The following is a 12623-nucleotide window of genomic DNA, read 5'->3' on the forward strand; positions in this document are numbered from 1 at the left end:
GCACTCATAGGCGGCACTGATGGGCACTCATGGGCGGCACAGATGGGCGGCACTTATGGGTGGCACTGATGGATACTTATGGGCGGCACTTATGGGTGGCACTGATGGATACTTATGGGTGGCACAGGTGGGCACTGATAGGTGGGCACTGTGCATGGATGGGCACTGTGGGGTGGCACTGATTTTCCCAGTCAGTGCCCATTTGTGGGCACTGATTGGCATCTTTTTTCTTATTTTTTAATGCTTTTTGTTTTTTTGTTCTATATTTTTTTTGTTTTTGCACACCCTGGTGGTCCAGGGTGGGCATCCCTGGTGGTCCAGTGTGGTGATCCGAGGGGGGGCTGCGCTGATAAACAATCAGCGCGAACGCCCCCTGTCAGGAGAGCCGCCGATCGGCTCTCCTATACTCGCGTCTGTCAGACGCGAGTGAGGAAGAGCCATCGATGGCTCTTCCTGTTTACATCGTGATCAGCCGTGATTGGACACGGCTGATCACGTGGTAAAGAGTCTCCGTCTCCGTGAGAGACTCTTTACCGAGATCGGAGATGCAGGGTGTCAGACTGACACCCCGCATCACCGATCGCCGCGCTGCGTGCCCCCACAGGCGCGTGCGGCATGAAATCCTGCAGGACGTCCTGTCAGGATTGTGTAACCACTTCCCGGACGTAAATCGGCCATAGGCTGGGCGGGAAGTGGTTAATTTGCATAGTTTTTCTCTCACTTCCTGTTTGGCTATGGGGCAGGAAGTGAAGGCAAATCTCCCCAATTGGACACAGATAATACAAAATAAACTGACAGGGCCTATAACCCTCCCTCACTCTATCCAAAATTAAAGAAAATAAAACTTGTTGATTATAGTTCTTGTCAGGGGCGGGCTGACCATTGAGTCACTCGGGCACTGCCCGAGGGCCCCATGCCACTAGGGGGCCCCATCCGGGTTGCCAGGCTCAGTAAAACCAGGGACAGTATGTAAAAATCTGTGTTTTTTTTAGATCTGTCCCTGATATGTCCGAAAATGACATGCTTTTAATGTGAATATCCCAAGATTTTAGCTGCCCGCCTCTGCACTACCTCCTGGCGTGGTGGTCATCTGTAAGCCAGAGGGGCCCCATAATCTTCTATTGCCCAGGGGCCCCATGAGTTGTCAGTCCGCCCCTGGTTCTAGTTTAAGCACAAATTTCATAGAGTTTTATTGAGAGCCCTAAGAAAATATAACCATGCCAATAGGCCAGGATACAGCGTTGCTAATATGTAGGAATGTGTGTGTTAGAGCACCCCACCCAATGTTAACTAAAAAATTATTAATTTGCAAATAAGTATTATCTGCTCATTTTTTTGGGGATGTCTGCACCCCTGATAGTGACAACATTTGTGAGGTGTCTTCACCCTTCACACATGTAGGAACCAAGCTGCAATGGAATGAGAGCTTTTTTTTTTTTTGTTTCCCCTGATCTGATGCTTTCCAGCCTGAAGGGGAGGTGTTAAAGACAGAAGTAAACACGCACATTTAATAATCTATTTGTGGGAAAAAAAAGGTTGCCAATTTTGTTTGGGAGCCACGTCGCACGACTGCGCAATTGTCAGTTAAAGCGACGCCGTGCCGAATCACAAAAACTTTCCCGGTCATTGACCAGAAATATGGTCCGGGCTCAAGTGGTTAAAAATTAACAAAACACAAAAGTGAGCCCAATTTTTGGGGATAATGTGAAAGATGATGTTACACTGAGTAAATAGATACCTTACATGTCACGCTTTACTATTGGAAACACTCCTGCAATGGGGCCAAAATGAATTCCGTGAATATCCCCATAGGCGACCTTTTATTTTTTTTTCCAGGTTACCAGTTTATAGTTACAAAGAAGGTCTAGTGGTAAAAGTATTGCTCTCGCTCTAAGGCACGCGTCAATACCTCACATGTGTGGTTTGAACGATGTTTATATATGTGGGCGGGACTTGTGTAAGTCCCGCCCACATATGTAAAAATTATTTTTACTTTTTGCTATAATAAATATCCCCAAAAATATATATTGTAAAAAATAAAAAAACCCTCAGTTTAGGCCGATACGTATTCTACATCTTTTTGGTTCCAAAAAATCGCAAATAGCGTTTAGTGTTTGGTTTTGGCAAAAGTTATAGCGTCTACAAAATATTTTTTTTTTTGTTTTAACTAGTTATTGGGGCGATCAGCGATTTTTATCAGTACTGCGACATTATGGCGGACACATCGAACACTTTTTTGGAACCATTGGCATTTTTCTATCGATCAGTGCTGTAAAAATGCATTGCTTACTCTAAAAATGCCACTGGCAGGGAAGGGGTTAACACTAGGTGCGAGGGAGGGGTTAAATATGTTCCCTGGGTGTGTTTTAACTGTAGGGGGGGGACTGACATGTGTAAATGACAGATCGCTGTTCATGAAGGGGAACTCCAGACCCCCCCAAAAAAAAATAAGGTGGGTTCCCTCCAGGTGCATACCAGGCTCTTAGGCTTGGTCTGGAACATAAGGGGTTAAACCCGCGCAAAAAAAAATAGCGTGGGGTTCCCCCCAAGATCCAAACCAAGCCCTTATCCCAGGCACGCAGTCTGGTCAGACAGGAATGGGGGTGGGGACGAGCGAGCGCCCCCCTCCCTCCTGAGCCATACCAGACCACATGCACTCAACATGGGGGAGTGTGTGCTGTGGGGGAGGGGGGCACTGCCCCCCACCCCAAAGCACTCTTGTCCCCATGTCGATAGGGACAAGAGCCTCTTCCCGACAACCCTGGCCGTTGGTTGTTGGGGTATGCGGGCGGAGGGCTTATCAGAATCTGAGAGACCCCTTTAATAAAGGGGTTCCCAGATTCCGGCCCCCCACCCTATGTGAATGAGTATGGGGTACATTGTACCCCTACCCATTCATCTGGGGAAAAAAATGGAAAAAAATAATACACCACACATGAATAAATTAATTTATTAGTCAGCCGGGGGTCTTCTGCCGGGGCCCCCCACCACCACCCCATTAGGCCCCGGGCTTCGCCATCTTCTGCCGGAACCCCCTTCACCAGGGAGGCTCCTGCCTTTGGGGGAGGGTCCCGGGCTACTACGACGGTTTCTGCGGGGGGGGGTGCACTGGCACCCCACCCCCGTCTTCAGCGACGTAATTCACCGGGACCCCCTTCACCAGGGAGGCTCCTGCCTTTGGGGGAGGGTCCCGGGCTTCCACGACGGTTTCTGCGGGGGGGATGCACTGGCACCCCACCCCCGTCTTCAGCGACGTAATTCACCGGGACCCCCTTCACCAGGGAGGCTCCTGCCTTTGGGGGAGGGTCCCGGGCTTCCACGACGGTTTCTGCGGGGGGGGGGGTGCACTGGCACCCCACCCCCGTCTTCAGCGACGTAATTCACCGGGACCCCCTTCACCAGGGAGGCTCCTGCCTTTGGGGGAGGGTCCCGGGCTTCCACGACGGTTTCTGCGGGGGGGGGGGTGCACTGGCACCCCACCCCCGTCTTCAGCGACGTAATTCACCGGGACCCCCTTCACCAGGGAGGCTCCTGCCTTTGGGGGAGGGTCCCGGGCTTCCACGACGGTTTCTGCGGGGGGGTGCACTGGCACCCCACCCCCGTCTTCAGCGACGTAATTCACCGGGACCCCCTTCACCAGGGAGGCTCCTGCCTTTGGGGGAGGGTCCCGGGCTTGTACGGTGTCTTCCGCCGGAGGGCGCCACTCTCCGGGCTTCTGCGATGCCTTCCGCTTCTGCCTGTCTCCTCCGCGGAGCACAGGGCTTGTCTCCGCTGTCTTCTCCCTTCTCTTCCATTCGATGTTGACACGACGAGGTCCGGCGCTGGAATGCCGTCTGAGCAGTGGGCATGGACTTATATAGGGCAATGCCACCATGTGACCTCAACCCATGTGACATCACATTCCCATCATGCCCAGGGAATGTGATGTCACATGGGTTGAGGTCACATGGTGGCATTACCCTATATAAGTCCATGCCCGTCGCTGACACGGCATGTCAGCGCGGAACCTCGTCGTGTCAACATCCAATGGAAGAGAAGGAAAGAAGGAAGAAGACAGCGGAGACAAGCCTGTCTCCCGGAGGAGACAGGCAGAAGAAAGAAGACGGAAGAAAGCCCTGGCTCCGCGGGGGAGCCAGGCAGAAGAGGGAGCAGAGAAAAGACCGGGGAGTTGGCGCACCCCCGGCAGAAGACCAGGAAGACCGGAACCCTGGCGGAAGGCACCGGAAAGACCGGGGGATAGGCGCCATCCCCCGGCAGAAGACCCCGAAGTCCGGATGCCCCTCCCTAATGAAAAAGAGCTTAAATGGGGTGGGGGCATCCGGCGGAAGGCTCCGGAGAGGACCGAGGGATGGCGCCCTCCCCCGGCAGAAATCACCGAAGCCCAGGGTTCCGGCAGAAGATCGGGAGAGAAGAAACCCCCCCTTCTAAGAGAGCTAAAGAAGAAAGGGGGGGCTCCGGAGCTGATTAATAAAATATTTTATTGTGTGGTGTTTTATTTTACTTTACATTTCCCCCATGTGAATGGGTAGAGGTACGATGTACCCCATACTCATTCACATAGGGTGGGGGGCCGGCATCTGGGGGCCCCCTTATTAAAGGGAGCTCGCAGATTCCGATTAGCCCCGCCCGCATACCCCGACAACCAATGGCAAGGGTTGTCGGGAAGAGGCTCTTGTCCCTATCGACATGGGGGCAAGAGTGCTGTGGGGTGGGGGGGCAGTGCCCCCCTCTCCCACAGCACACACTCCCCCATGTTGAGGGCATGCGGTCTGGTACGGCTCAGGAGGGGGGGGCGCTCGCTCGTCCCCGCCCCCATTCCTGTCCGGGCCAGACTGCATGCTTGGGATGAGGGCTTGGTTTGGATCTGGGGGGGACCCCCGCGCCGAATCGGCGCGGGTTTAACCCCTCAAGTTCCGGACCAAGCCTAAGAGCCTAATGTAGCCCTGGAGGGGGACCCGCGCCGATTTCAAGTTTGAAATTTGGCGCGGAGTTCCCCTTCAGGGCTGAAAACAGCTCGGAGATTCCCGTGCGCCGCGTCACGCAGCGCAATCACGGGTACGCCGCTTGGTATTTACCAAGATTTTCACGGCGTACTGACAAGGCGCACGGGAATCCCTGACTTTTCTCTCTGCGCATGCCCAGTATGCAAATGAACCTCCCGAGGTTCAGGCGCACTGTGCAAGCGTACGGGGATCTGTTTTCAAAAAACACTTTCCCTTTCAATTCGGCCCGCCAAACACTTCAAAACACATGTCACTTCACTTCCCCTGCATCCCCCCACCTCCCCCCCTAATAAACTCCCGCCCGAACCCCCGCAATTTACAGTTTAATGTGCCGTGCGCCAGGTCTGTACTGGTGCACAATGCACCCTCTCCTGGGCGCACGGAGCACATTAGTAACTAGGGAAATACACTGCACTAGCAGCGTATTTCTTTAGTAAATGGCAAAACGGCTGCTACTCCTGCTTTTACTCCATGAGTCATGGAGTAAAGGCTTGGTAAATCAGCCCCATAGTGTATGATTGTAAGGGTGCATGTATCCATCCCCGGAAACATGTAAATGCAAGAAACTAAATGGGTGGGACTTTAAATGAGGCGCAAGGCATAGAGCCAAGCACTTCCATCCCCGATATTTTGAACAATAAGGAATAGGGTGGGACTTTAAATGAGGCATGCACCCCAGGAGAGTAACAATAACAGTGGGATTTGGACAGGTACGTGATCCAGCAGAACCAAGCAAATAACATGAAAGCATTGCACGGATACAAAAAACAGTCGGTTATTTAATAGTATAAAAATTATATATACAGTAGATACAATAGTAGCATGGTAGATCTGTTACAATAATCAAAGAAAATTGCATACATTTCAACAGTTCATGGTAACAATGGTAGGAATAAATAAATATAATAGGTTCATGCTGGAAACGATATCAAAAGAGGCCAAATCACTGGAAAGTATCTCCATGATAAATGAATATTGATACGTTGGTACACTCCACTGGTGTAGAGAGGAAATTAGTTGGTAAAAGATATCATATATAAACCAGAGGGGCTTCAGGTTAATGATAACTTGGCAGATGCAGAAATGCGAAGGGAGAGAGTTGCGGTGTATCATAGACAGTCGTGATAATGGTATGAGTGATTTGCAACTAATGAAATTTAGGAGAGGAGATGACCCGATATTGTTCTGCAGTGAGTATCTTGCATTGTATACGAAAGTGTTCAACTGTCCTGACTTATTGGAGGATGATGCACGTTTCATATACTCAATGGCCAATGTGGCATCGGACTATCCCTATTTCCTTGGGAATAAACACAGATGTTAATTTTACCAGCAGCAGTGCGTGTGTGTCTTAATAGGCGTGGACCAATGAATCCATTTATGCAGTAGATAGAGGGAACCTGTGAATATCTCTTAAGCTCATTAGTTTAGATTATATTGAATAGCCTTGTAAAGTACAGCAGTTTCTACAGCTGGGAAGCCTGAAATAAAAAAAAAATATCCTGGCTTTGATCGTAGCGGTGAGTCGGTAGAAGCACCCAAGAGTGGCAGGAGGGGGGGACGGGACGTATTTCGGGGTATTGGCAGGGTATTGCAGAGTATTGGCAGGGTATTGCTGGTTATGGCAGGGATGGCTGAGCATGGAGGGATGGATGGCTGGATCTGTGACTGCAATTGTCACAGATCCAGCCCACAGCACTGCTGCTGCCATCCAATCCCTCCCCCTCTCCACTCGCACTGTACCAATCGGTACAGAGAGGGGAGGGAGGAACCAGCATCACATGACACCGGTTTGTTTACAAGTGATTGCTCCGTCATTTGACGAAGCGATCACGTGGTAAACGGCCGTGAGCGCGTTCGAGCAAGATTCTGAGAGGACAACCAATAGACGTCCTCCCAGAATAACTTGACGTATTTTGTCTATAGCGCGGTCAGCATGTGGTTAAGGTGCTATAAGTCAGCACCAACATGTACAGCCAGCCTGGTACAAAAAATGCAGTCTCATGCAGAGAGTTTTAAAGACCCAGAATGTCGTTATGTGCTACGGTGCTCATTAAATGATAAAAACGTTGTGTTGGTGAATGTCTATGTTCCTCCATCAAGTGGCAAACTAGTGAAATGCATGTATATACTGATCCAATCAATAGTCTCAATCCTACACAGTAGTTTTAATGGTACAACATTTTTTTTATATATATATATTTTTTTTAATCTCTTTATTAATTTTTCATTTTTTTCCCCCATACAAAAAGAAGTAACATACATACACATATACATTCACATTATACATTTAACACATATCTGTTCTCTTCTGGAGCCTCCTTAAAATTCCATTTCACATTCATTTCACCTAACTCATATACCTTTTACACCCTTCTTCCTCCCTTCCTTTATTCCATGGTGTGGTTATCCTCCCCTTAGACCTTATTTTAACCAGAAGCTGTCATTGGATTTTCTATCCAGCTTTCCCATACTCTCTTGTATTTCTCCCCATAACCTCTATTGCAGTATGTCTCCCTATAAAATGGCAGATTTGAATTTACTAGATTTTTCCATTGTACTATCGAGGGAGCTTCTGCCTTTTTCCAGTTTAAAACTATCGCATTTCTAGCATAAAATAATAATAAGCCCAGCTGTGTTCTCCTTCCCACAGAGACGTTATCTTTTCCTACCAATCCTAACAGGCAGATTTCTGCCTCCTGTTCCAGAGCTATTGATGTTATTATAGCAATCACTCTCAGGACCTCTCTCCAAAATGCTACTATCTTCGGGCATGACCAAAATATGTGCATAAAATTACCTGGCATGTCTACACATCTCCAACAGTTTTGAGGGTTTAATGGGGAGATCTTATGTAACTTATATGGTGTATAATGACTTCTATGTATTATTTTAAATTGTATTAATTTATCTCAAAGTGATACCAAGATCTGAAATGAAAACCTCCATACTTTCTCCCAATCCTCCTCCACCAAATTTGGAACGTCTCTTCTCCAATTTTTACTTACTTTACTCTTATCTGGAGATGTAGGCCCAGATTCACAGAGAGCGGGCGCACATTACGCCGCCGCAGCGCAAATAATATACGCTACGCCGACGCAGCACAGAGAGGCAACCATGGAATTCAGGAAGCCAGTGCTCCCAACGCTGCGTCGGCGTGGCGTAGGTTTCAAAGGCGCAGGCCGGCGTAGGTGGAAGTAGGCTTGACCCATGCAAACCCATGCAAATGAGGTGTGACCCCATGCAAATGATGGTCCGAGCGCCAGACAAGTACATTGTGAAGGATATGTCAGTGTAAATCTCCCTGCTTGGTTAAATTGTGGGTTAAAGGTAAAATGGATTCATGTGTTACAAGCTATTGACATGTTAATGACCCGTCTGCAGCTAGCTCGTTATTTCAAAGGGATGTTAAACCTGTTTACTGTGAAAGAGGTGACTCATGTTATGTATTCTGATTGCTTCATTATGCGGTGCCAGGCTGCCCAGCTAATGTGTTCTGTACACCTTGTAATTAACTTCCCTGATGTCATTATTTAAAGAAAATGTGTCTCAGGTCGGCTTCGAATTGTCTGGCTATATTCTGTATGAGAAACTCCAGAGTGGGTGAAAAGGGGGTGGAGCTCCCATTGTTCCTTGATTAAGGATTTAGCTTGTAAAACTGTATTTATAACCAGCAGCAAGCTGCCAATAAATCAGTCTTGGTTCCAGCATTCAGTCTTGACTCATGTGTGGATGATCCTGTGATGTTCTTGTATGGAGAGGAGGGAATGCTTGATGGGGATATCATACCGATACCGTCACAATTGGTTGGCAGCAGCGGGATCTTCCCTTCTACTCTCCCTTACACCAGGATTCCAAGCAGACACTGGGAACAGTGAATGGAAGGCTGCTACACCCTGCTTAAAAGAACTACTGGAAGTTCGTGGAAGGATTGCTAGCAACAAAACCAAGCGGGTCATCATAGCAGAATTAATGGAGCTAGACCAGGAGAACGTGATTGCAGCAACGCCAGCAGTACAAGAGATGGAGACACCAGTGATTCAGGAGGAGTCACCAACCAACAAGCTAATGAGAGAGAAGCTAGCGTGGTTCGGCCCGAACCCAACGCCGGATGTGGTGCTGAAAGTGATGGACCTGTTAGCGAAGGAGGATAAACACATAAGAGACGCAGAGCTACAGAAGGATAAACAAATAAGAGATGCAGAGCTACAGTTAAAACTGGCAGCAGTCCAACAAGCAGCCGCACATTCTCCAAACAGTGAGTACAGCACAGCAGACACAAGGAAGATTCCGTTTAGCGCTTTTAAAGCTTTTGATGAAAAGGACTGTGAGATTGATAACTACCTGGCAGACTTTGAGCGACAATGTAACCTGCACCGAATAGCTAGAGGAGACTGGGTTGCAATATTGTCAGGCAAACTGTCAGGCAAAGCTTCTGATGCTTTCCGGACCGTGCCAGATCAGGATATCCATAGCTACGCCAGGGTTAAAGAAGTGCTCCTGGCTCGTTATGCAGTAACCCCAGAGTCCCACCGACAGAAGTTCAGGGACTCACGCAAAACCACGAAAGACTCTTACGCGGGAATGGGCATGCCAGTTGTCCCTGTCGGCCTCTAACTGGGTTAACAGCAGCCAGGCCACCACCGCAGAGGACATTTTGCAACTAATGCTCCTGGAGCAATTTTACAATCACATCCAGACGGACGTCAAAGATTGGGTGAGAGATCGCAGGCCCATGACTCTACCAGAGGCCGCGAAGTTGGTGGATGAATATGCGGATACTCGCAAGACAAACCAGGTCACACCACGGGTACAACCTCCACGACCAACGGCGCCCTCACACCCACCAGCCGCTAGATACCAACCGCCTAACAGACCGATGACATCGAGCCCTCGCTATCCACGCCAGGAGGACAACGAACAACGCTGCTTCCGGTGCAAACAGTTGGGTCACTTCAAGCAGAATTGCCCCCTGAATGACAACACCAGATCAAATTGGTCTCAACCTGGGTACCGCCCACCAGCAGCAGCCCCTTGTGTAGACTCGGCTTGTGATCCCCAGGAGCTGGGTCAGGGAGAACCATTGGGCACCCCTTACGAAGCCCTCATGGTACAATCTGTTATTACGGACAACAGGGAACACCATTGTCAGCTGGTCATGGGCGACAGCCATGAGCCGGAGGGGCCCTGGAGGGAGCTGGGCAGAAAGAGGCACCGCCAGCTACCCTCCAAGAAGAAGAGGTCCTGGAAGTCATATAACCAGCGGACCTGGGAGGAGAAGAAGCGACTGGAGGAGATGGTTTTGCAGCAGGCGCCCCAGATGCGGGCCGAGATGTTCGCCAAGGGCCCACCGGTGGCCCCTTACACCACCACCCAGTTCCTGATGATGAAGGACCACGTGGAAAGCCTGCAGGACATGAGCAAGCAGGAGCTGATCCGTGAATACATGGAGCTGGAGGAGTGCATAAGCTGCATGGAGGAGGAGAACAACCACCTGAGGTCACAGCAGGCTGACCCCCCCAGGCTCCATGAACTGGAGATGGAGCTGGAGAAGCTCCAAGAGGAGAACCGGCGGCTGCGGAGGGAGCAGGGGGTGGCTGACCTTATGGGGCTCTGATTCCCCTCCCCCCCTCCCCCCGGACTCTGAGCACCAGTGCTACAGCATTTCAACAAATATAACTTTTTCTTTTTATGAATCTCCTGTGATTGTCACTTCAGAGCCATAACCTGCCCCTCCCATAGCGGGACACCTAGATGGCGGTGCACAGACCCATTCGCTGTCTTCACACTGACTTCTGGTGACTCTGCAGATCGCACAAAGACTTGAGGACTGACCGGCGTGTGATCTGACGACCCGGTGGCATACCTGAGTCTGAAGCAGTTACCAATGGAGGTCAGTCACGCCAAACGGAGTTAACCTCGGACTAAAAGCTCTGAACCCGTCAACCCTACTGGACCAGGGAAGGTCCAACCGGGTTTGCCGGAGCAGGGAGAAAAAGGGGGGCCATTGTGAAGGATATGTCAGTGTAAATCTCCCTGCTTGGTTAAATTGTGGGTTAGAGGTAAAATGGATTCATGTGTTACAAGCTATTGACATGTTAATGACCCGTCTGCAGCTAGCTCCTTATTTCAAAGGGATGTTAAACCTGTTTACTGTGAAAGAGGTGACTCATGTTATGTATTCTGATTGCTTCATTATGCGGTGCCAGGCTGCCCAGCTAATGTGTTCTGTACACCTTGTAATTAACTTCCCTGATGTCATTATTTAAAGAAAATGTGTCTCAGGTCGGCTTCGAATTGTCTGGCTATATTCTGTATGAGAAACTCCAGAGTGGGTGAAAAGGGGGTGGAGCTCCCATTGTTCCTTGATTAAGGATTTAGCTTGTAAAACTGTATTTATAACCAGCAGCAAGCTGCCAATAAATCAGTCTTGGTTCCAGCATTCAGTCTTGACTCATGTGTGGATGATCCTGTGATGTTCTTGTATAGAGAGGAGGGAATGCTTGACGGGGATATCATACCGATACCGTCACAACCGATACCGTCACATACATTTACCGAACTGCGCATGCGCCGTGACATGGACGCATCCCCCTGCGCATGCTCACAACCACGTTGGAACAACTGCCTAAGATACGCCGGAGCAATGCGTACGCCATGAACGTAACCTACGCCCAGCCAGACACACGTCCAACGTAAAATACGCCAGCTTGGCCGGCTTGTGTTCCCTGGTGCAGACCTTTGCATGTCTGCTGCTGAGTTACACCTCCTTTATGGGGGTTAACTTTACGCCGAACGTACAACTTACGCGCACCTCTCGTAGCCTGCGTTGGGCGCACGCAGGTTCGTGAATCGCCGTATTTCCCTCATTTACATATTTGAATGACTAATCAATGGGAGCGGCACCATGCTCCCAGCCTAAATGTGCACCTACTATACGCCGGCGTAAGCAAGATACGTCGGCAGGGTGTAGCCTGGTTTTAGGCGCATCTCTGTTTGTGGGTCTGGCACACAGATACAACGGCGCACATTTGCACTTATGTCGGCGTAAGTGCTTTGTGAATCCGGGCCGTAGTATTTATTAAATATGTATATATAGTTGAAATTTACTTTTTTCTCGTTTTTACCATTTGTTCCAAACCCAATTCCATTAATTGTGGAGTTCCTCCCGGGAATTGGGCTAACAAAGCATGAATAAGTTGCATATATCTGAAAACATAATTCTTAGGAAACGTCCATAATTGCCTAATTTCTACATATGTATAGAACTTCTCCCCCTGTAGTACTTGTGATATCTGTTTTACTCCATACTTAGTCCATGCCCCTGGATCCTGAATGGAATCCAAATGTGGTAACTCAGGATTTCTCCACAATAGGGTATTTGGGAATAACTTTGTTTTGGAGTATCCTTCTTTTCTTATAGCGGCTTTCCATATCCTAACTGTTGTTGTCATTGAAGGGGTTAGATCTCGTCTCGTTTTTATCCCCCTATACAGTAGTCCCTGCAGTGCCTCCACCGACTGGACCACTGCTGCTTCCAACATAGTAGCAGAGTCAAACCCATCAGGGTTAAATCATCTCCCTACCGTCACCAACTGTGTAGCTAGATATTACCTATAC

The sequence above is a fragment of the Rana temporaria genome, chromosome 12, assembly GCF_905171775.1.
Source record: "Rana temporaria chromosome 12, aRanTem1.1, whole genome shotgun sequence".
Lineage (NCBI taxonomy): Eukaryota > Metazoa > Chordata > Amphibia > Anura > Ranidae > Rana > Rana temporaria.